The following is a 23,288-nucleotide window of genomic DNA, read 5'->3' as shown; positions in this document are numbered from 1 at the left end:
ATCTATAATAAAAAAGTGACCCGAAACTTCCAACCTTCCAATCACTGATGTCGCTCTCCCTAAACCTGTACGGGATGTTTTGCTGATGTGCAGTGTGCCTTTACTCCTGTATTAAAAACGACCTCTGTTGTTGGGCGGAGTTGAAGGAGAACTTACTGCACAGAAAAAGTACGTAACGATAAAATATTTCTGCGCGTGAAACACATCAATCGTTCAGCATTTCTAAAATGTTTAATTGAATTGACAAAGAAATCCTCTCCTTAAACTTCGAAAAGGATTATCTGTTATCCAGCAGGCGTAACACTGCAGTTGCCCGTTTCTCACAGGTGGTTGAAGTTGTGGATAACATTTAGCAGGTTTGGCACCATGGCTTAGCTGGTTAAGACGCCTCACTAAAAACCAGGAGACCCTGGGTGTGAATCCCAGCGGTATCTATTCGTAGACAACAGGCCACTCATTGTCAATATTTATGGAGCTTAATTTAAAGACAACGGGAGAAGCATGAGTTACAGCTTTCTGTAGCTGTTTTATATAGCGCTGTATTGGTTGGCTCTGTGGCGCAATGGAGAGCGCATTGGACTTCTAGGCTTTGATAGAATGAAGTCATTCAAAGGTTGTGGGTTCGAGTCCCACCAGAGTCATGTATCATTTTGATTCAACCTTTCAAAATCCTCTAGGGATTAGTGTTGATCAAGTCAAATAAAGGACTTCTTAAGAGTCCACAGTTGAAAATGAACCAGCAGCCACAAGAAAGAAATTAGCACTGGACTGTGATCACATTACTCCTGTCCTGGACTCCTTGCACTGGCTTCCTGTCAACTTCAAAATCCTCATGCTCACCTATAAGGCTCTCCATGGCTTGACACCACAGTACCTGTCTGGGTTATCGCCCTACTCCCCACCTCACAACCTTCGCTCTTCTAATTCTGGTCTCCTATCTGTCCCCCAGTCCATCTACACTCTATGGGTGACAGGGCCTTCTCCTGTTTTGTACCAAAGCTCTGGATCTTTATTCCCAAGGATATCAGAGAGTCACCTTCTCTAAACTCCTTCAAATCCAGACTCAAAACCCTCTTCTTTAGAAGAGCCTTTAATGAACTATTCTTTACCCCTCTGTTCCTACTGTATCTAATACCACCATCTATTGTCTCCTCTAACTGTGTATTCTCATCCTGCTTATCTTGTGTATTTTTTAACTTTATTGGTTTCATTCTGTAAAGCACTTTGAAAAGCCACCTTTAAAGGCACTATATAATGTATAGATTATTATTATTAATAATAATAATGAACAGCGCATTTAACACTGAGCACATGCGGTCCTTCTTTGCAAAGGATTGCAAAAGCTGGGAATTAGCCTTTCACTCGTGTTGTTGAAGACCGTATCCTGGCTTTGTTGCAGGAAATGTCTGGATGCCATCACCGGATCAAGGAGAGGATCAGGGTTTTGGGAAGTCTTTTTGATGCCTGACACTGTGTGTTTCCTGGTTGTAACGGGTGTCATTCTGGACCTAAACAACAGAGAACACCGTTGAAATAGCTGAACTGCCTAGCGGACACTTTGTCGCCTTCTTCTGACCTGTATTTAATGCGATTCTCTGAAAACTTGGCACGTTATATCTGTGCTACCTTTATGGAGGGCACACTCATAAGAATCATAGATTCGATCACAAGCATCTAAAAATGAGCCTGAGAAAATGACATCACGCTATGAGGCTGAATGGCACAAATTCTCCTGTTACTTCTGCAGCAAATGTGTGTTTTTTGCTTCTTATTTGGCAGCAGTGGGATTCCAACTCACACCCCCAAAGAGACTAGAGCTTTAATCTAGCTCTAAATTAAAAACTAGGTGACTTGTAATGGCTGGTAGGAGAGGAAAGGTATAAATGCTTCTTTTTTGGACAAAGTCTTTATCTTTTTTTTCACCAGTTGTTTTGATCAAATTATTGTAACGCAGTGCCATATTAAGGTATAATATGTACATGAACGTCATGTCTGAGTCGATGATGGCAGCTGAGTATCGCTGGAGGACAGTTCATCATGAGTGGGTAAGCCTGCATAATGAGGGAGAAGAGATCGGCCTCTCTGATGCAGTGTCCAGTGACACTAACCTTCTGTCCTACTGTTCTCTGCTAATGTAGATGGTGAATGTTTATTTAGGTGAATGTAAGGTTTCATTCTTGTAAAATATTTCCGAGCACTTTTTTTGTTGCTGAAAATTAATCCTGAGCATTTGAATGAATTCCGATATTGTCACCTAATTCCATACATTGTTTCATCAAACTAGAACATTTAGAGGAGGTCAATTGCATTTATGAATTGCATAGTGATAGTATTTCTTTCCATTTAAATACTTCAGTCAAAAATGTAGAGAAGGTGCTCCTGTTTTCACCATTATAAGAACTGTGATGCACCAGTAATATTTACTCTCATAAAAGTATTGTAATTGTATTGTTCTGTTCTGTAACAATCTTGAGTGACACAAACCTTCTGTTTTACTGCACTACACTTCTCCAGAGGCCAGTTCAGCACACAAGGATCCTCAGTCAAACAAACACTGCAATCGCTTGATAAACGCTATTTCTCATCCTTTCTCTTAGTGTCGGTGCTACTATTGTATGCAAAGGAGGCGACTTGACAATGAAGAGAGTCTTCATGAAGGTGTGTGTCGGCAAGCTCTCCACTGTCAATTGACTGGGCTTGTGAAGAAATCAATCTCATTCAACAACCATACAAATTGCACAGCTTAAGGCACATGAAGCGAAATCTGTGAGCTGATTGACACAAAACAATGTCACTTCACATTATCTGCAAAGTTGTTTTGCTTGTCTGACCACCTCTTCCTACTTTACAGTGAGCACATATATTTCAGTTCCTTTCTCCCATGTGGAGATGTATCCACTGCCAAAACTGCTGTCTGATTATTTAAATTATCTGTAAAACTGTTACATGACTTCATCTAATTGTAAATTTATAAGACGGTCTGTGAGACATTTGTGAGAGTAGCTGAATCCCAGGGCTGGTATGGAATCACACACAGGCGGGTCTTCTGTGTGATCTGAGTCCCACTGCTCAGAGCTACAGACTGGTCAAATGGTCACTATTGTAGACACGACCATCGGACCATAGGCTACAAATAATCAATATACCGATCATAGTGTCACTACTGTTGTTTATTACATAAATACTGTATATAAATAATAAGATAATTCCACACTCATAAAACATTTATAAACATTTTGGGAGGCTGACATACAGTAAAGAAAGTAATACTGAAGAGTTTGGAAGTCCTGGAAAGCGTTAATAGATCCTTCTTGCTTTCGACCTGGAACAGAGCCCACAACTGCCAGATCAGTGACCCCTGAGCCCAGTTCACAGAGAGGAGAACCAGGAGCTCTTCTATGTCTCTAAGAGGGCTGGGAGGAAAGATAAAAGGGGGAAATGTGACATGAGTCCAGGCTGTTCTGTCTGATATTGTTCATGTAGCAGCACTGATTGTCTGAATATCTTCTGGTTCTGGATTGTGAGGATAGAGAGCAGTACGGAGTTGAGATCCTGTCTGAGTGTGAGTCTGAGCTGTGAATCTCACTGAGAAGAGAATAATGATTTTTTATTCTGCCTGAGAATTTTCCTGAGAATTTTTTTCTTTTCCAAGTGGTGTTACATCCCCTTCAGATACTCTACACAGACTGCCAGAGAGAAGAGGATAGAGAGATGGACAGATAAGAGCACACACAGCAAGAGACACCGACGTCTTGATTTACTTTGAAGCAAGTGTTAATTTCTTTTCTGGAACAAGTTGTTTCTGAACTTCAAGAAATTCATACAACTTCTGAAAGATAAAATACAAATCTTGCTTCTCAGGACAGAAGAAATGCTTCCAAAAAATGCCAGTGATTTTTTCTCCTTTTAACGAAAAGTGGAGAAAAACAACAGCAGTGCAACTCCGTCGGCTTGATTTAGCTTAATACAAGTATTCACTTCCTTTTCTGTAGATTACAGCCTGCGAAAGATGAAATGAACTTCTTGGTTACTCTTAGTCAGTGCAGAAGAAATACTGCCAGCTGGCAGGAAAATGACAGTATTTTATTTTCTTTAACTACAAACATGTGAGTTGTGAAAAGCAACGGGAATGTGTCCCTGTGCAGCTGTTAAACAAAGGGCTGGTGGGTCAAACGTACTCAGGGACGTGCTTCAGATTGTGATGATGTAAACAAAATCTCCGCTAAAAATTGAAGGGATTTCTTCGCAAACCCTCTTGAATGTGGCAGGAAATCTTTGTGTTTTACTCGTGTGCAACTACAACAAGTAAACAAATAAGTACCTAAGTCAATGTCCAAGAAAACCATCTTCACGTGTGGAATTTTTCTTTAACTGGCTGTTGGGAGAATTCATTTATACACCCGTTGTATCCTTAGCAAAAATATTTTAAAATTAGAACACAGATTTGTTGGAGAACTTGACAATCCTTGACAATCATTATTAAATGAGCATTATACAAATGTGCGTTGATATTTTTAATATGTACCTTAATTGTAATATATATATACATAATTGCTTTGATATGGATGTTCATTTGAAGGAATTGAGGAAACTATGAAGGATCGCAGAACAACCAAAGATACATTTGGGCATCTGCTATTGGTAAAGATGAAAGAGTACCTTAAGTGTGAAGCTTTCATACACACGAGAGAAAAAAACAGTTTTAATGCACTTCATTAAACTGATGGTATGCTTATCAATCGTGCATAAAGTGTACATAGCAGAGGATGGTTTCGATCCATCGACCTCTGGGTTATGGGCCCAGCACGCTTCCGCTGCGCCACTCTGCTGACAGCTGTTATAATGTGATTCAACACAACTGCTCTATCTTTGCTTTCTAAAAGTGCGCCCGAGATGAAAAGTCTAAACGGTAAACGCAGACGTCACTTTGAGCACTTGGTCTTTTATAGCACAAATCATCACCCGCTGCTCTACATGGGCGTGTCTTCAATATCGTTGAGAACCAAACCTTCTGCTTTCCGAGGCAACTGATTCTTTCGTCGTTAATTCCCAAATCTTCAATGAGAATCAGTGAAACGAAAATCAAACACATGTACACACTCGCGTCCTAACCTGAAAGAAAAATCTACACCCACTTTATAATACTGAAAATGATTCAGGAAGTACAGCAAAGTTCTAAAACCAGCGAATGCATCTGCATACAGTACATAAAATGTCAATTTTTCAAAAGTAAAATCTTCAGCTTTGAAAGATTACCATCCATATATTTTCGTTTTTCTCTTTTTTTACATAACACGCTTTCGAGAAACAAACTGTCTTTTAATTAAGGTTTCATTAGAAAATGTGTATCTTGGTTTGCCAAGTTAAAATCGGCACATCCCAGTGGGCAAAAGATGTAGAATATACGACTATTGAACGCATACCAGACGTGTAACTGTGCTCCGTAACTGGTCTAGAATGAAATTGATTATATGTTTATTATACATAAATGGTTGTAGTTCTATTATACGGATAAATTTAGAAGACTACTATACATATATAGTTAAAGGTCTATTATACATCAAAGAAAGATTTTTATAGGTGTAGAAACTAGTAAATAAAGCCAATGATTTATTTTAGAAATTTATTCTTAAAATATACAACTATTCACACCTGAAAAATATGTAGTTCAAATTATACATTATATACAATATTGTAATCAACAAATGTCTAACCATCATAAAAAACACAACTAGTAAACTTCAGTTACAAATTCTAGTAACATGGCAATATATATATATAGTAATGACAAACACAAACTAATTACATGAACACGGTAATATTTAACTCAAAACCACATTTCGAAACTTCTTTATTTCCACGAAAATATTATTAATGTTGCACAAACGCTACTTTCTAATAAAGACAGAAAGAAACTATTTGTTTTGTGTCTCATGGTGATCCTCCTCTCGATACTAATGAAATGTTTAATATGATCCCTCGAGAAAAAAAAGGAGTCAATTTCCGCCTGGAATGATTGATGCCCCATCAAACATTTTGTAATATCCCTGGAAGTTTATACAGTAGAATCCTGGTTCGTGGCTTAAATTCAAGGTAAACAAGACTAAGGAAACGAGTTGGAAACTTGATGTCGAAGTGGGATTTAAATCACCCGGAACATTTCACTACATTGGGCAGTATGTGCTAGGGGGCATTGCTTGACATCCCTTCGATAGCTCAGTTGGTAGAGCGGAGGACTGTAGTAGAGTCATTCGGGAATCCTAAGGTCGCTGGTTCGATTCCGGCTCGAAGGAAGGTGCTTTTTGTGTACTTTAATCAAAGAGTTAAAAAAGCTAATCTGTTTCATTCAGACATTTATCAAAAGTTCAATAAACGACGAAGTAGAGGTTCCTGTTCCGAATTCAGCCCACGTCTGATTGTCTTGTTTTGGCCAAGATCCGATCTTTGAATTAAGGGACTACTCTGTCTGCTTTGTAATTCAAAAATACATACAAATGTCAAGTTTTTTGTAGATATAAAGGTGTTCTCTGTTTTCAAAGGATAGGTACTTAATTGGCATAATGATTTGGTATTGATTTTGTATCGTTGTATTATGAAGTTTGTGCTTTCTGTGTTTTTATCGTATTGTGAACTTATTTTTTAAACAAATGCTTACAAAGGCAAACAGGGCACACATCTGTTTATACCAGTGGTGAATTGTACATTTGTACAAGCTACTGTGCACTTCTGGGAGTATAACAGGTTCGATATAAAGTGGCAAAAATATAAAAGGGGAATATACCCCAGACTGCGTATAAGCTCTCGTTGTGACTGTTGTTTTATTTTTAGATAAAAATGGCGTACTGTGCACGAAATGTTGCAGAAACACAATTTGATATTTTAATAATTATTATTTTAATAATTTGATCAAATTGAGGCCCAGGATCCAAATCTTCAGTTCTGATTTTTTTAAGTGATATCTTTCCTTCCTGTCGTGGAAGTCACACGATGTGAGCAATTGTTTTTTTTACGTTGCGATCCAAAGATCCTCAGGCGCACTGTAACCAAACCAGGATGGATTCTGCTCGGAGCCGGACTGAGCTCATTCTCACTCCCTGTGCTAAAAACAGAATTAGCTCTTCCCCGAACATCGTCTACAGCTGCTGGATGGTGCTCTGCGTCTTACTGCTCTGGCAATTACTTTGACGAAAGACAGATCACTTGTGCGCTTTTAACCTTCTCGCAGCTACAGCTATAGCCCTGAAAAAAGCATTAGCTTTATCAGTTTTTACATTAATCTATTTTGAATCAAAGTTTGATATTTTTTTTTATTGCATTTTACATTACAATTATAATAATAATAATTATTATTATTATTACGCACACTTATATAGCGCTGTTCTGGATACTCCACTCAATGCGCTTTACAGGTAATGGGGACTCCCCTCCACCACCACCATTCTCCTGAATGATCACAGAGAGTCAGGACCTCGGTTTTACGTCTCAGCCGAAGGACGGCACCTGTTTACAGTTTAGTGTCCCCTTCATTGTATTGGGGTATTAGGACCCGCATGGACCGCAGGGTGTGCGTCAAGCGACAGAAACCAGACGTGTGTCGGGCTCGGCTGCGAGCAGGACAATGACATCACAGGGACAAAGTAGAGGAAATCAAAAGGGTTCTATAAAAGACCTGTGTAAGCTGTTGGTTTGCAGTCTGGACTCTAAATCCTCCAATCCGATTTTAAATCTCTCTAATACCTGAGCTGCGGCTTCTTCCGAGTATTTATTCGTATACTTATTATGTGTAAGTGTATAGATGAAACCTTTCATATATTGTTCAGTTTAAATCAAAATGCTTTACTAATACAAGAGAGAAGTATAGTATGAAGGATGTGACAAATCTATGATTTCTTGGAACAAAACGGTTTTTATTTGCATTCGAAATGAAGCGGAATTTTAGCGGGACACACAAACCCTTTGTCCTTTTTAGAGTTTTTAGAGTGAACAGACATAAATGTAGAAAACGTGTTTTTTAGCACTACAATAGCAGGGTCAGTGGCATAATGAATAACGCGTCAGGCCTCGCGTCAGAAAATTATAAGTTGGACTGCCGTCTGGCTTGTTGCGTTTATACCACTTACGTTGTTTTATATAAATGAACTCCACCTGAAAGCTATAGAAAACACTTTGGGTAAGTTGTCTGCAGCCTCATGCGAATTTCGACAACTTACCCAAAACACTGTACTGTCTGGAGATCAGCTCCAGCTCTGAACTCAATTGCAATGAAAAACCATGCGTAACAAAACTGGAGAACAGCTGAACTTGTGTTCAGTTCGGTGATGAGGGATCAGAACTGTCCTTGTTGTAATTAGCACGAACTGCACAGGCTCTGAATCAGACCATGTCAATTAGTCTGATCAATGTAGGACACGTTAATGTAGAATTATTAAAAGGTTTATTAGTTAGTTAGTTCAGGTTTACCCACCTGAACTAATGTAGAATTATTACTTGGTCTGTCTCTTGTTTGTATATAAATGAATGTCTCTGACAACTTAATGTTAGTTTTACGATGTAGGTCAGGCGTTGACATATGCACGAGTATACTAAATGTCTCACTCCTGATTCAACTCATGTTCTATAGGAGATTGGCGATTCCTCCTGTTTCTCATACAACCATATCAGAACAGAAGCCCATTTCACCCAGCTCTGATTCAAGATCGACTTGCATCTTTATCCCTTTTTTGTTCGTGATCATTATTTTCTTTAGTTATGATCAATATTGAACTTTTTCTAAGTGAAATGACAATAATCAAACATGCAGGCAGATTTTTGAAAAGTATTCGGAATTGACAGGGTGCCCCTTTGGAACAATCGTCAGAAATTGTGAGAAAATGAAAGTTATGTAAGCTCTCACACAAAGCATTGAAGATTGGAATCTGAGTGTAAAAAAGTTACCCGTCTCCCAATGATAGGCAGGGATACACACCATGACTCGAATAGACTCAGCGAACTTTAACACCTATGATATTACGAGTGCTTTGCACGTGTCGAATTTCAAGAAGGAACTACTACAACAGTTGTGGACAACCACCGGCAAAGTCCAATGCCGGCAACATCTGAGAAAATAATGTTCACTCATGGAATTTGGTCTTTGAATGGCTGGCGGGAAAATTCATTTATACTCCTGTTGCACCCTCAGCTAAAACATGTTAAAATAACAACGCAGATTTGTTGCAGAACCTGACAAGAATTATTGGGTTAGCACTGTATGTATTCTTGTATATTTACTTTAATTTTAATATAAATGTAAACATGCATGCTGTATAAGCTATTGTAATTTTAAAATATGTTAGCTGAGGATGCGAAGGGGGCTATTATACCTTGTGAAACACGCAAGGAACTGTAAAAAAGGCTGTTATTTGAATAAAATTGGCGATCACAAGAAAACCACAATTTATGTGGTATTATCATCAATATCCTTCAAAATCTACGTTCAAATGAAGGATTTGAAGAAACTATGAAAAAAGCAACAGTAATAGCAGAGGATTTTGATTTTTGCTCTTCAAGTCAGCAGATCACCGTAGAGTTACACCCCTACAAACAGCACAAAGGATGAATCCCACCACCTTCATTATTGCTGTGTTTGTGCCAGTGAAAGTAGCGTTTGTGTTATTGAAAGCATCTCGGAAGATGAAGGTGCAGTCACTTCCACATGTCATGATATCATTAGATCTGACGACAAGAGCTGAAGCCCCCCCTAGTCCAAGCCAGCAATGTGAAGATGGGTATGAAGGAAGGTAGCGTGGCTGAGTGGTCTAAGGTACTGGATTTAGGCTCCAGTCTCTCTGGGGGCGTGGGTTTGAATCCCACTGCTGCCAAATATTAATGTTTTAAGACCTGCAATACAATCAGTAAAAGCGCTTTTTGTTAGGCTGCGGGAGGTGTTTAGAGATAGACTTTCTAAAAGACAGGCTTAACATCAAGGCAGAAAAAATATTTTTTCTCAATAGAAATTCTCTTTGGCACGTTCAGCTTTATGTAGGGAACAACGTCTGCCGAGATCACTTTTGAGGCAGTGCACATGATAGTGTACCGGCAAGTACATTTAATATTGGCTGTGGTGGTGAGCTGCTTTTGTCTGTGAAACTTTTAATTCTTCACGCCGAATCGTTGGCAGGGGTAAAGCTTATTAAATCTTTGAACATAGCGCTCCATCAGAAATACTTTGTTCGTGATCAAAAGAGATCAGAGGATTAACTTCATGAATTCACATAGCATACCTTACAGGAAAGATTTAAAAGGGGAATTGATTGTGCTTCCTGATGTTGTTCCTGTCGTTTCTTTGGATACAAAGGTGAATGTTCTTTGACGTTCCGCTAGAGTATCCACTGGGTGGGCTTTATCAATCAGCTCGGAGAGGTCATCAGTGCTCTGTCTCTGGAAAATAATCAGCACTGTCGTTTTTCCCTGTCCTGTCTTTTAAAACATATAAGATCACGAGTTTACAGATTTCTCCAAATAACAACTATACATTTTAACCCAGCGGTTAGCATTCCTTCAATCCAATAGTTTTACTCCGGGTAAAAAGCAGCGAAATATATAGAGAGATTATATTCAAATATTTAAACGTTCTTATTGGATTACCTGTATGGAGATATCGCTCAGAATTCCTAATATGATTTTGAGTTCAGTTTTGCTTTACTACTTTCAGAGTCTTTTATTGACCTTGCTGAAGCAGAGAAGTGACATAATCACAAATGCGACTTACCTGTGCTGCTGTTTTTGGTTAATAATGATTATTGCAAGGAAAAAAAACAGCTCCTTGCATTAAGAGCAAGAGCAACCAACACGCTCGCTTGTTGAGTTGGGTTTTTTTTCCGTGGTGCTCTTCCTCAGATGTAAAGTTATTTGGCGAGCAAGGACCTCTGAGAAGGAGCCTGAATCCATCAAGAACTCAGAAATTCTAATATCGCACTACTGTCTTGTGTACAGAGATCTGCTTCTTCCTTTTTGAGTGTTTTGGTGTTTAAGAGCACGCTTCCTACCTCGAATGTTAGTTTCAGGAGATGTGCTACCGGATAAATGATTATCTTGAAAAGGTTTGGGGATGCACTGGCCGGGATTAAAACCCGGCTCAATTATTTGGAAGTCACCTGTACTACCAACACACTTCTAAGAAGCACCCGCACATTTTCGCAATCCTCTCTCTCACCTACAAAGTTATGAAGACACAGACGACCAATGAAAACTAATTTGATTCACCCAAGGCTTCACTCTTCTGTTGTGATGTTGTTTTAATTAGTGTTAGCTGTGATGAGGTATTGTTTCTGTCTCTTAAAGTTTAAGAGTCTGCTCCTTTCTTCCTGGTATAGAAAAAAACATGTTCCATCTTTGTTTACAAACACCACTGTAAATTATTTGTCCATCTCTAAAGCCTGTGTGTATTGACAAGGCAATTCAAAAGCACATATTAAATAAGAACACGATCCTTCTTGTTACCATTCCCGTGGTTGGAGCGTTGTTTCGCCCTTTAACGTTCTTCTACAATATTTACAGACAGGGCTTTATCACTGGAGTTGTGTGCATCGGTCCATGAACATCAACTGTACTGCTGTTTTTCTATGCGTAATTTAATCGCAAGCACTTAAAAGATGCAAAAAGATTTCAAGGAAAACATAATTGAAAGACAGTCGAGTAAGGAGGTAGAAAAACGCTCTCCCCCATTGAAGAATCAACCACCGTCGCCCATGTGACTGGATATAAAAATAAATTATTCATTTCAATTATTCATGAAGGGTGGATTGTGGTCAGTGAACATATGCACATCTTTAAGTCAGTTCCACCATCTGTGCCATAGGGGATGTAGTTCAATGGTTTTCATGTATGAAGTTCCGAGTTCAATCCCTGGCATCACCAGATGTCTTACATTATTGTGCTCACATCGCAATCTTCTGTTGAGTGAGAACTCTTTGCTCGTGTTCATAGAGAGACAGGTTTACACAATTAAACTCAGTCACACACGAAGTGCTACAGTGTTGCTCTGCTGTTTTAAATGTACCTCCAAAGCATTTTGTTCTGTTAACTACCAAATGATTTGAACTAATTTTACATCATATTCAGGAAATCCAGAGAAGGTCATCAGACTTTTAGTGGCTGTTGAAGAAAACACCTGTTGAATCTCACCAGGGATTTCTTGAGAGATCATTCAGCAAGCGAGTTAACAGGGGTTAACGTAGAGAGTGGCGGAGGTGGGATGTCAGGGCTTGACGTCACTGCTTTATGCAAAGAATGGAGGGGTGGTCGTCAGGGCTATATGACTGTGCTTCACGCAGAGAGTGGTGGGGGTGTGATGTCAGGGCCATACGACAGTGCTTTACACAGAGAGTGGCGGAGGTGGGATGTCAGGGCCTGACAACACAGCTTAACGCAGAGAGTGGATGGGTGGGTGTCAGGGCCATATGACACTTCTTTACGTAGAGAATGGCGGGGGTGGGATGTCAGGGCTTGACGACACTGCTTTATTCAAAGAGTGGAGGGGTGGGTGTCAGGGCTATATGACAGTGCTTTCCGCAGAGAGTGGTGGGGGTGGGATGTCAGGGCCATATGACACTGCTTTACACAGAGAATGGAGGAGGTGGGATGTCAGGGCCTGAAAACACAGCTTAACGCAGAGAGTGGAGGGGTGGTGTCAGGGCCATACGACACTTCTTTACACAGAGAGTGGTGGGGGTGGGATGTCAGGGCCATATGACACTGCTTTATACAGAGAGTGGCGGGGGTGGGATGTCAGGGCCTGAAGATACTGCTTTACGCAGAGAGTGGCGGAGGTGGGATGTCAGGGCCTGACAACACAGCTTAACGCAGAGAGTGGAGGGGTGGGCGTCAGGGCCATACGACACTTCTTTATGCAGAGAGTGGTGGGGGTGGGATGTCATGGTTATACGACAGTGCTTTCCATTGAGAGTGGTGGGGGTGGGATGTTATGGCCATAAGACACTGCTTTATGCAGAGAGTTGAGGGATTGATGTCAGGGCCATACGACAGTGCTCCACTCAGGCCTCTGCTTGAATTTGTACTCCTCCTCTCTCCCTACCTCTACCTCTATGATATTTGCACTTTCTGGAGAGGCGATTTTCTCCACTTCAGTAGCCCGATTGCGTGGAGAGGGCTGTAGAATGTGGCACCGCCTTTCCTGCTCCGTCCATGACAGGCGTGCTGGTCTCTGGAGAGAGAGCACGGTCCATCAGCGCACTCCAATAAAGGCACTGGAAGCAGCTGAAACGCATTGGCGAAGCTCAGCACTGGGCCGCTGGGCACATCTTACCACTGTTTCCGTAGTGTAGTGGTTATCATGTTTGCCTCGCATGCGAAAGGCCCTCGGTTCGAAACCGGGCGGAAACAGACTGGCTTCTTTTGTCGCATACAAATGGGTTGTACAACTTTTAACTAGCAAATGGAAGAGGGCTGAAGTAAGAGACAAGATGTAAATAGGGTTAACTTAAGTCAGTTCTGCCTGAAAATTAGACTTCTAAGCAACAGGGGTTTATGGCAGGAAAGGGGGTTAACTGATAAGGATTCCAGATGCGAGGGGGCATAATCTTAAACTGACCATTTGGCCAGGGTCTCTTAACTGGCCAAATACCACGACCCCCCCTTACCATAACACCGAATGACGTCTGAAGCAGCAAGGAAGGACTATATAACCTAAAAGTTTGTACCGGCACATCGAACAATACTTCGGTTTTGTTGTTTCTTGTGGGAAACAAGACTTCGGCTTTATTGTTCCTTGTGTCCGTCATGGCAGTGAACAGGTCCTGGTTACAGGATCTCTAAAAAAGGAAATAAAGACTGAAATCAGATCCGACCCACCATGCTGCCACGGTGACGGTGCACTGCCCAGTGAAAGTGGCAGCCTGTCCCTGGACTGTGGGAAACTGGAGCACCTGGAGGAAACCCCCACAGACCAGGGAGAGAACATGCAAACTCCACACAGACAGCACCCACACCCCAGGTCCAGCACTGTGACGCATGCCCGACGATGCGGAAGGGCTTTTACAAATGAGTGTGTAACTCACACTGGTGCCCAGGATGGCCTGCTACCGGAACGCAACCTAATTTTCTTAATGCAGTTTGTTCGAAGCGGTTTGCAGGAGCTGGAGGTGAGGACTGAGCTGGGGTCCAGTGTGCAAGAGTGACTACTGATGTCGTGTGTGTGTGTGTGTGTGTGTGTGTGTGTGTGTGTGTGTGTGTCTGGATCATTGTGAGCGCCGTCAGGTTTGTGTATTTGTTTAAACAAGAGGACGTGTCTGTGCGGGTCTGACTCTGTGTGAGGGTGCAGCTCTAACTGTGCGCGCGGGCGTGTCTATCTCTCTACACTGCATGAGGGGCTAAATCTGCCTCCGAGAACCCGACTTTTCAGAAGAAAAATCAATGAAAAGGCACGGCCTGGCCCTCTTCTCTTGCTCCCGACGTATAACACACTGGGGGATGAAGCTGGTGTCTTCAGCTGTAACCCTAGCTATTTATGCAAACAGCTCTTTTATGAAAAGCAGCTCTAGGCCTAGACAAGAGGAACAGATAAAACAAATCTTAGATTTATGGCTTATTCAAAGCAGACTGAGCGCTGCTATACTGTATGTAGGAGCCAGAGATGAAGAATGAGCTATTTAAGGAAATCAGGAGTGTGAGAGAGGGAGTGTGTGTTTTTCCTCCCAATAGAGAAGGCTTGTGGTTCTTTCTGCTTTTCTGCACAGGCTGCCAACATAAGTACGTGTTGGGTTCTTGGTTTGAATGCTCGAGTTGTCAGGCTGGCGTTTTTTGTTCCTATTGGAGCCCATAATTGTGAACAAGGCGCTTGAGGACGTCTCTGTGCAGGTGTGCGTTTGTAATGACGTGTGTGCGCATCTCTGTAGCGGATGTTTCAGTAAAAAAACGCATTTAAAACATTCAACCTTTTCATGTTCCTAATATTCTTTCATTCTTCACAATAATAACTAAGGTTGCTGCTGGAAGAGGTGTTAGTGGGGCCACCAGGGGGAACTCTCACCCTGTGGCCCATGTGGGTCCTAATGCCCCAGTATAGTGACGGGGACACTGGAAAAACTGTAAACAGGTGCCGTCCTTCAGATGAGACGTAAAACCGAGGTCCTGACTCTCTGTGGTCATTAAAAATCCCGGGGTGTTTCTCGAAAAGAGTAGGGGTTTTACCCCAGTGTCCTGGCCAAATTTCCCATTGACCCTTACCAATCATGGCCTCCTAATAACCCCCATTTATGAATTGGCTTCATTACTCTGCTCTCCTCCCCACTCATAGCTGGTGTGTGGGGAGCGTTCTGGTGCACTATGGCTGCCGTCCCATCATCCAGGTGGATGCTGCACATTTGTGGTGGTGGAGGGGAGTCCCCATGTCCTGCAAAGCGCTTTGAGTGGAGTGTCCAGAAAAGCACTATATAAGTGTAAGCAATTATTATTCATTATAATGTAATAAGTCCATTATTTCTCACCCCTCCATTGCAAGGCATACACAACACAAACACCAGGAACAATTATCTCAGAAGTGAATTGCAAATGTATTGAGTTGTGATGCAACTGTAACTTGAACCTAACATGACTGTGGCGTGCATTTTTGAAATTGCATTTTCACAGCTGAAATACAAAATGAAGCTGATCGCAGTCCAAACTCAAGGTATTGTTGTAAAACTAAATATTCAACATGTTTCTACCTGTCCCTTTTCAGCTCACTCAGAAGTCCACAGCCTGCAGCCTGGTGCCTCTCTGTCTCCCCCCTCCACACTGCTGGTCCAGTGGAGGTGCTGTTTGATCCTGCACGATCTGTCCGGAATCGTATAGTCTTACTGAGCAGCGCAGGGCTCCCTGGCCCCAGGTACGAACAGTGAGTGTCAGTGCAGAACAGCTCTCTGACACTCCGCTCCCTCACTCCAGCTGATCAGGGCAACTACACAGTGAGGGACCTTAATGGAAGCAGTATCAGCACTGTGATCGTCACTGTGGGTGGTGAGCAGGTCTACAGTAGGATCACTAGAGGGCTCTATATTCTTGACAGAGTGTGTTCTTATATCATCCTCTGTCCTGATTGTCTTTCAGCTCACAGAGACAATGTCACCCTGCAGCCTGAAGCCTCTCTGTCTGTCCCTCTGTTCACTGGAGAGCCAGTGGAGGTGCTGTTTGATCCTGCAGGAGGTGGAAACTGGACCTCAGTGTGTTCTGTCCAGAACAGCACAGCCAGCTGTGTCCCCCAGTACAGTTTTTTTTTTTATTTTTGATGATTAGCCATATGTTGATTACAATATTGTACATAATGTATAATTTGAACTCGATATTTTTCAGGAGTGAATGATTGTATATTTTCAGAATAAATTTCGAAACCAAATTATTGTCCCTCGATCTCTGTCTCTCTCTCGTCCTGCTGTCTGTCTGTCCCTGCCTCTCTGTCTCTCTCTCTTTCAGCCCCGTCTGTCAGTCTGTCTGTCCTTCTCTCTCCTTCCTCTCTCTCTCTCCTTCCGCTCTCTCTCTCGGTTTGTTTGTCCCTCAATCTCAATCTTTCTCTTTGCCTGCTGTCTTTCTGTGCCTTCATCTTTGTGTCTCTCTCTCCTTCCTTTCTGTCTGTCTCTCTGTCTGTCCTGCGTTGTCCCAGCTGGGCCTGTCTCCCCGGCTCTCTGCCTTCAGCTCTGTTCGCCGATGTCCCACCAGCCCGTCTCTCTCTCAGCCTGTCTCTTGACTTGCAGGAGGAAGAGGAGGTGGAGACAGCTCCTCCGGCAGGAGAGAGGAAGAAGGTCAGTGCTGGTCCCACCCTGCCTCCTGTCCTGTCTGTGGTGGAGTTTCGCCATCTTGTCTGTCTTGTCAGCCCTGTCTGTCACTGTCTCTCTCCTCCTCCTCTCTGTGCTGTGGTGTCCAGTCAGTGTGTCTCTCTCCTCCTCCTCTCTGTCCTGTGGTGTCTAGGCGGTGTGTCTCTCTCCTCCTCCTCTTCTCTGTCCTATGGTGTACAGTGGGTCAGTATTAGTGGGCTACACCCAGGCTCACTCACTGCGAGTGTGATCTCAGCAGAGTCTCTGTACTCTTGGGACACTTGACTCACCTGTCTCTCTCTTTCTCTCCCTGTGCTGTCCCTCTCCTGCCCCCTCTCTCCCTACTCGGACTCCAGCTGGAGGAGGTCCAATCACCACCTCCTGTGAGACAGAAGAAAAAGAAAGTGGGTAATGCTCTGATTCTCTCTTTACTCCTGTCCAGTGTCCAGTCAGTGTGTGTGTATGAACCCCTCTCTCTCTCAGTGCAGTGTTCATGTACTGGAGTGTCCAGTCAGTGTGTGTGTATGAACCCCTCTCTCTCTCAGTGCAGTGTTCATGTCCTGGAGTGTCCAGTCCGACTCTTAACGTGACTCTCCTGTCTCTGCTTCAGAAGTGCTGGTGCGTCTTTTTAAAGTCCCTGAGCTGCATGTCGGTGGAGACAGATGATAAGGACGAGCCGATGGAGGCGGCGGAGACCGTGTGTCAGGAGAGGAAGAGCGAGGGAGAGGAGGAGCAGGCTGCCGGGAAGGACAAGAAGAAGAAGAGGAGGTGCAGGTGAGCAGACAGGGGGACGCCGCCCGGTCGTGTCTGTGATTCAAGAAGGAGTCTCCTCTTGCTGTTTGATGTCATGGTGATGTCCGTGTCTGTGTCCCTCACACCTGCAATAACAATATTCTTTCCAGGTTCCTTTCCTGGTTCTGTGCCAGCTAAGATCGGAGTCGCCTTCCCCACCAAGGACTGGACTGGACTGGACTGGACTGGAGCTGAGGGACACCAGACTGGACTGGACTGGAGCCAAGGGACCCCAGACTGTGCTGGACCGAAGCTGAGGGACCCCAGACTGCACTGGACCGGAGCTGAGAGACACCAGACTGGACTGGACTGGAGCTGAGGGACCCCAGACTGTGCTGGACCGAAGCTGAGGGACCCCAGTCTGTGCTGGACCGAAGCTGAGGGACCCCAGTCTGTGCTGGGCCAAAGCTGAGGGACCCCAGTCTGTGCTGGACCGAAGCTGAGGGACTCCAGACTGTGCTGGACCAAAGCTGAGGGGCCCCAGACTGGACTGGACTGGAGCTGAGGGGCCCCAGGCTGTGCTGGACCGAAGCTGAGGGACCCCAGACTGGACTGGACCAAAGCTAAGGGACCCCAGACTGTGCTGGACTGAAGCTGAGGGACCCCAGTCTGGACCGAAGCTGAGAGACCCCAGTCTGTGCTGGACCGAAGCTGAGGGACCCCAGTCTGGACTGCACTGGAGCTGAGGGACCCCAGTCTGGACCGAAGCTGAGGGACCCCAGTCTGTGCTGGGCCGAAGCTGAGGGACACCAGTCTGGACTGAAGCTGAGGGACCCCAGACTGTGCTGGACCGAAGCTGAGGGACCCCAGTCTGTGCTGGGCCGAAGCTGAGGGACCCCAGTCTGTGCTGGACCGAAGCTGAGGGACCCCAGACTGTGCTGGACCGAAGCTGAGGGACCCCAGACTGGGCTGCACTGGAGCTGAGGGACACCAGACTGGACTGGACTGCACTGGAGCTGAGGGGCCCCATACTGGACTGGACCAGAGCTGAGGGGCCCCAGACTGGACTGGACCGGAGCTGAGGGACCCCAGATCCCAGTCTGGACTGAAGCTGAGGGACCCCAGTCTGGACTGAAGCTGAGGGACCCCAGACCCCAGTCTGGACTGAAGCTGAGGGACCCCAGACTGGACTGTGGAAAACTTTCACATTATCTCCACCTGAGTCCTCAGATCGTCTGCATGACCTTGTATTATTAAGTATTATTTTAAGGTCCTGTGATGATCGTAAGATGGGGGGGGGGGGTGTGTCCCTTGACATTAATCTGTATTGTAATTTTTGTTCTTTTGTTAAGCATCATTAAAATGTTTTTTAAAAAAAGCTTTTGGTTTTTTCCCTCCCCCCCCGAAACGAACAAACAGAGTCTGTCTTTCTCTTTCATCCCGGAGAGTTTGTGGTTGATGGATTGAGGCCGAGAGCCCTCGTTGTCGGCGTGCCACCAGTTAGCGGGGCTAAAGCAGGGGGGGCATCGTGTCCAATACTCCTTGAAACGAGACAGATTTCAAGCCACCTCCGTCTGAAGAGAAGGAAGTTGACCACGAACTCCAGGGTGTCCTAGGAAGCTCTTTAGCCATCGTTTGCCCAGCAGCCATCTCACCCTGCAGCTCCCAGCTAGCAGCCCCCTCCCCACTGGAGCCCAGCAGGTAGAAGCCTGGTCAGTACCTGGAGGGGAGACTCCTGGGAAAAACTGAGGTTGCTGCTGGGAGAGGTGTGAGTGGGGCCAGCAGGGGGCGCTTTCACCCTGCGGTCTGTGTGGGTCCTGATGCCCCAGTATAGTGACGGGGGACACTGGACTGTAAACAGGCGCCGTCCTTCGGATAAGACGTCAAACCGAGGTCCTGACTCTCTGTGCTCATTAACAATCCCGGGGTGTTTCTGGAGAGGAGTAGGGGTGTTACCCCAGTGTCCTGGCCTGATTCCCCCCCTGGTCTTGACCCATCATGGCCTCCTTATCACCCCCCCTCTCTGAACTGGCTCCATCCCTCTGCTCTCCTCCCCACTGAGAGCTGCTGTGTGCTGAGCGGACTGGAGCATCATCCACGTGGGGGCTGCACACTGGGGGGGCTGGAGGGGATCCCCCTGACCTGGGAAGAGCTCTGAGTGGAGAGTCCAGACGGATTAATTATTATTATTATTATTCGTGCTGCACTGGGCTTCAGTCCTGGTAGTGAGAGGGGGATCTGTGATCAGTACAGATACTTATGACTGTATAATAATACACGATAGAAATGGAAAACAGGGTAGCGCTGTAGTCTCTTCGAAACGTTTTGAACTGCCAGAAGAAGTTTTCACAACCCGGACTCGTGAAGGTACAGGTCTTCTCCCTTCGTCCGGAGTAAGGTGAGAGGTTATCCCCTCGGGGCGCAGTATCCCCGATGCACCCCCCCACCACCACCCAAAATGACACACACTTCTGTGACGATTGGGAGACCCCGGTTCGATCAGCCCCTGCGGTGTAGGAAACGACCCGCTGGAGAGAACACGCAGACTCCACACAGAAGGGTCACCTCGGCATTTATTCCAACAGCAAAACACCAGAGAGAAACGGGTCTCCGAAAGATGAGCGCACACCGGGAAAAACACTACGGGGTCATTACAAATGGGAATAGGAGTTCTTTTTTTCTTTTCCGGACGTCAGTTGTATCGTGTCCTGGTGATTTCTCCTGTTTCGAACGGAGTTCAATGTCACGTTTCTACTTTATTAGAGAGAGGCACTGAACTTTGGGGAACGTGACATCCACCCAGTATTACTAGTAGGTTGATAAATATAAATGTTCTTTTTCCCCCCGTATGATACCTCGCGAAATATAACGATGGCCAACTCCTTAAGTCGAAATTTAAACCCTTCTCACGCTACAAGACAGTCCGTCAACATCGCCGCGGCCCGAAGCGCGACCTTCGGTATGACGTTGGCGGAAGGGGGTAGGGTAAGTACGTCACAGCCGGGGGAAGCCCCTATCACGTGAGAGGGGTGCTGCGGGCGACGAGCCCCCGGGGGCGAAGAGAAGTTGATTTGCGTGGGGTGTGGAAACACTACACGACCGGGCAAGCGAGCCGTTTTTTTTTTTGTTTTGTTTTTTCAGAACATCAGAACAACCGCAGAGATGACCATCGATCCACTCCGGACGTTTCCTTTTTTGTCCTTTTTGGCCTCCAAAATAAAAAAAAAAAACTGGGATCCATCGTGGCGTTGCCAAATTAAAATGTCAACCACTTTTCGGGCTTTCGTGCTGTCCATGATGAAACCGTCATGGTTGTGTAAGGATACGTTACGTCACAGACCGGCGGCGCTCGGACGTGAGGAGTGTCGTTACGTTTTTGAAACGGGCACGTCAGACAAGATCTCTGACAAGATCTCTGAAAAACCCAAACCTGTAAGATTCAATTTCAATTCAGTTTTTTTATATAGCGCCTTTCACAACAAGAATGCCCCAAGGCCCCGAACAAAGGAGTTGTTCCACACCCCCGCCACCCTCTGTGTACAGTAGAGCCCCCTGTACTGACTGGAGGAGCTCACCCAGCTGTGTCTGGAGAGAAGCCGGGGTATCGGCTTCAACCACAGGGCTGGGCGGCTTGTTCCCCACCCCCATCCCCTTCTGTGTACAGAAGAGCCTCCTGTCCTGACTCCAGTAGGAAATGTCACCTGGAGGCAACACACCGGCTTCTTTTAACAGATCACCTCGGGAATCGGGAACAACGGAGCTGTGTGCGGCCGTCTGTACGGAGGGGTTCAGCGCGGGGGGGCTCCGGGCTCGGGTCTGGACCCGGGGGGGGGGGGGGGGCTGTCTGTGTGGAGTCTGCATGTTCTCCCTGTGTTCTTCGGGTCCAAAGACAGGCTTTTGGGCTAATTGGCTTCTGGAAAAACTGGCCCTGGTGTGTGTGTGTCCTGTGATGGAGTGCTGTCCTGTCCAGGGTGTGTGAGTGAATGTGTGTTTGTCATGTGATGGACTGGTTCCTGTCCAGGGTGTGTGAGTGTGTGTGTCTGAGTGTCCTGTGAGGGACTGGTGTCCTATCCAGGTTGTGTGTGTGTGTCCTGTGAGGGACTGGTGTCCTGTTCAGGGTGTGTGAGTGTGTGTGTGTATCCTGTGAGTGACTGGTGTCCTGTCCAGGGTGTGTGAGTGTGTGTGTCCTGTGATGGACTGGTGTCCTATCTAGGGTGTGTGTATGTCCTGTGATGGACTGGTGTCCTGTCCAGGGTGTGTGAGTGAGTGTGTGTGTGTCCTGTGATGGACTGGTGTCCTGTCCAGGGTGTGTGAGTGTGTGTGTCTGTGTGTCCTGTGATGGACAGATGGTACCAAGCCTGGACACCCATGAGACACTGGCTTCCTCAGAAGACTCTCACGGAGGGCACACTGTCCCTAACCCGGGTCCAGAAGAAACTACAGTGATCTATAATTCCTGCGCCTCGGAAGGGTTTATGACGTCTATGTCCGGCGCCCGCGCCCGTGGACTGGCGGTTTGGCGTCGCGCTCCGCAGCTCGAGCTTCGGTGCGAGGCAGGGCGGGAGGGAGCCGATGTGGCCTCGGCGCCATCTTTGCTGGTGAGTCAATTGTGACCGTTGCGGTACAATAAACCATCAATAAACCTTTTCCCACCCCGTCCAGTATTTCTGTCGCGGCCTACGTCCCTTACAATCGACAAACTATAAAAAAAACAGTAGCCCTTCGCAACATTACACGCCATTTTTTTATTTTAAACGTCCGCTAGATACGCAGGTGGCTCGATACCTGTCTTATCCTCGCCGGCGTCTTTATACCGGCAAGTGAATTTTATTTGGGGTCCCTCAGAATTGTGACAGAAATGTCAGTGAACCACAATAAAAAACGAAACTTTTTTTTTAAAGGCGGTGAATGGATTTTTTGAGTAACCGTGTAGCGACTAACGTAAGGAAAAAAAGTTGTCTTTCCCTACGAAGACGTTTTGGTACAGGACTTTCTTTAAATATCAGTTGTGCATAGCGTTTTACAAAAAGTTGATGATGATCTTGGAGATAATTGCAAAGGAAAATTGAGATAACTACCAAAACATTACGTGTGAAACGACAGGACAGAACTTTGAACCCACAAAGAAACAAAGGTATGAAATATTGCCTCGTCATGGGGGGTTGATAATTGTAGTAAGTGTTCCTAATTTTCGTAAAGAAATGTATATTATGGGAGTCACACGTGAGATTTAGTGTATATACGTTTCATATTGTGCATATATACGGGGTTAAAAAGTGGAATGAGTATGATTATAAACTCGTGTGTCCTATAATCAGATAATTTTTGAACAAGCTTTGATTAGACAGGTGAAAAACAACATCAGATCCTTTATTTTAATATATTCTCACGTCTGAATATCAGCTTCTCCCCTCTGGCCAACATTTCAGGGCTCCCAGGTGTAGATCCCAAATTGAAACAAATATTAATTTGTTACCCAGTTAAACAGTTAATAGAAGTGAGTGACCAGGGTAAATAAAGGTGGGTCAGTGTAAACTGTTTATTCTGGACCAGACTTCGTCATGTGTGATATGTCATGACTTCTTATATTAAGTTTTATCTTTATATTTAGTTCTACATGTGTAATAGATGCGATGTGTGTCCATAAAAAGGTTTCTCCAGGGGAAAATCAAGTTCGTTTTAAAACCGTGTTTCCTTTTTAGGGTACGTTTGCATTCCAAGTGTGGGATTTTTGCCTTTTTGTATTTTTGCTGAGACAAGTTGCCTTTCTTA

The 23,288-nt window shown here is 44.7% G+C and overlaps 4 non-coding genes across 4 annotated transcripts; all 4 read left to right on the top strand.

Annotated features, from left to right (window-relative positions):
* The first annotated feature begins 548 nt into the window (after window positions 1–548).
* trnar-ucu (transfer RNA arginine (anticodon UCU)) lies at window positions 549–641 on the top strand. Its single transcript has 2 exons — window positions 549–585; window positions 606–641. It is a non-coding gene; the product is annotated as a tRNA-Arg (tRNA).
* Window positions 642–6,205: 5,564 nt separating this feature from the next.
* trnay-gua (transfer RNA tyrosine (anticodon GUA)) lies at window positions 6,206–6,293 on the top strand. Its single transcript is given in 2 exon segments — window positions 6,206–6,242; window positions 6,258–6,293. It is a non-coding gene; the product is annotated as a tRNA-Tyr (tRNA).
* Window positions 6,294–9,775: 3,482 nt separating this feature from the next.
* Window positions 9,776–9,857, top strand: trnal-uag (transfer RNA leucine (anticodon UAG)). The gene has a single exon. It is a non-coding gene; the product is annotated as a tRNA-Leu (tRNA).
* A 3,450-nt stretch (window positions 9,858–13,307) lies between these two features.
* trnaa-cgc (transfer RNA alanine (anticodon CGC)) lies at window positions 13,308–13,380 on the top strand. Its single transcript has one exon. It is a non-coding gene; the product is annotated as a tRNA-Ala (tRNA).
* Window positions 13,381–23,288: the final 9,908 nt, after the last annotated feature.

Source organism: Lepisosteus oculatus, chromosome 14 (genome assembly GCF_040954835.1).
Source record: "Lepisosteus oculatus isolate fLepOcu1 chromosome 14, fLepOcu1.hap2, whole genome shotgun sequence".
Lineage (NCBI taxonomy): Eukaryota > Metazoa > Chordata > Actinopteri > Semionotiformes > Lepisosteidae > Lepisosteus > Lepisosteus oculatus.
This window is presented reverse-complemented; position numbering and strand designations above follow the sequence as displayed.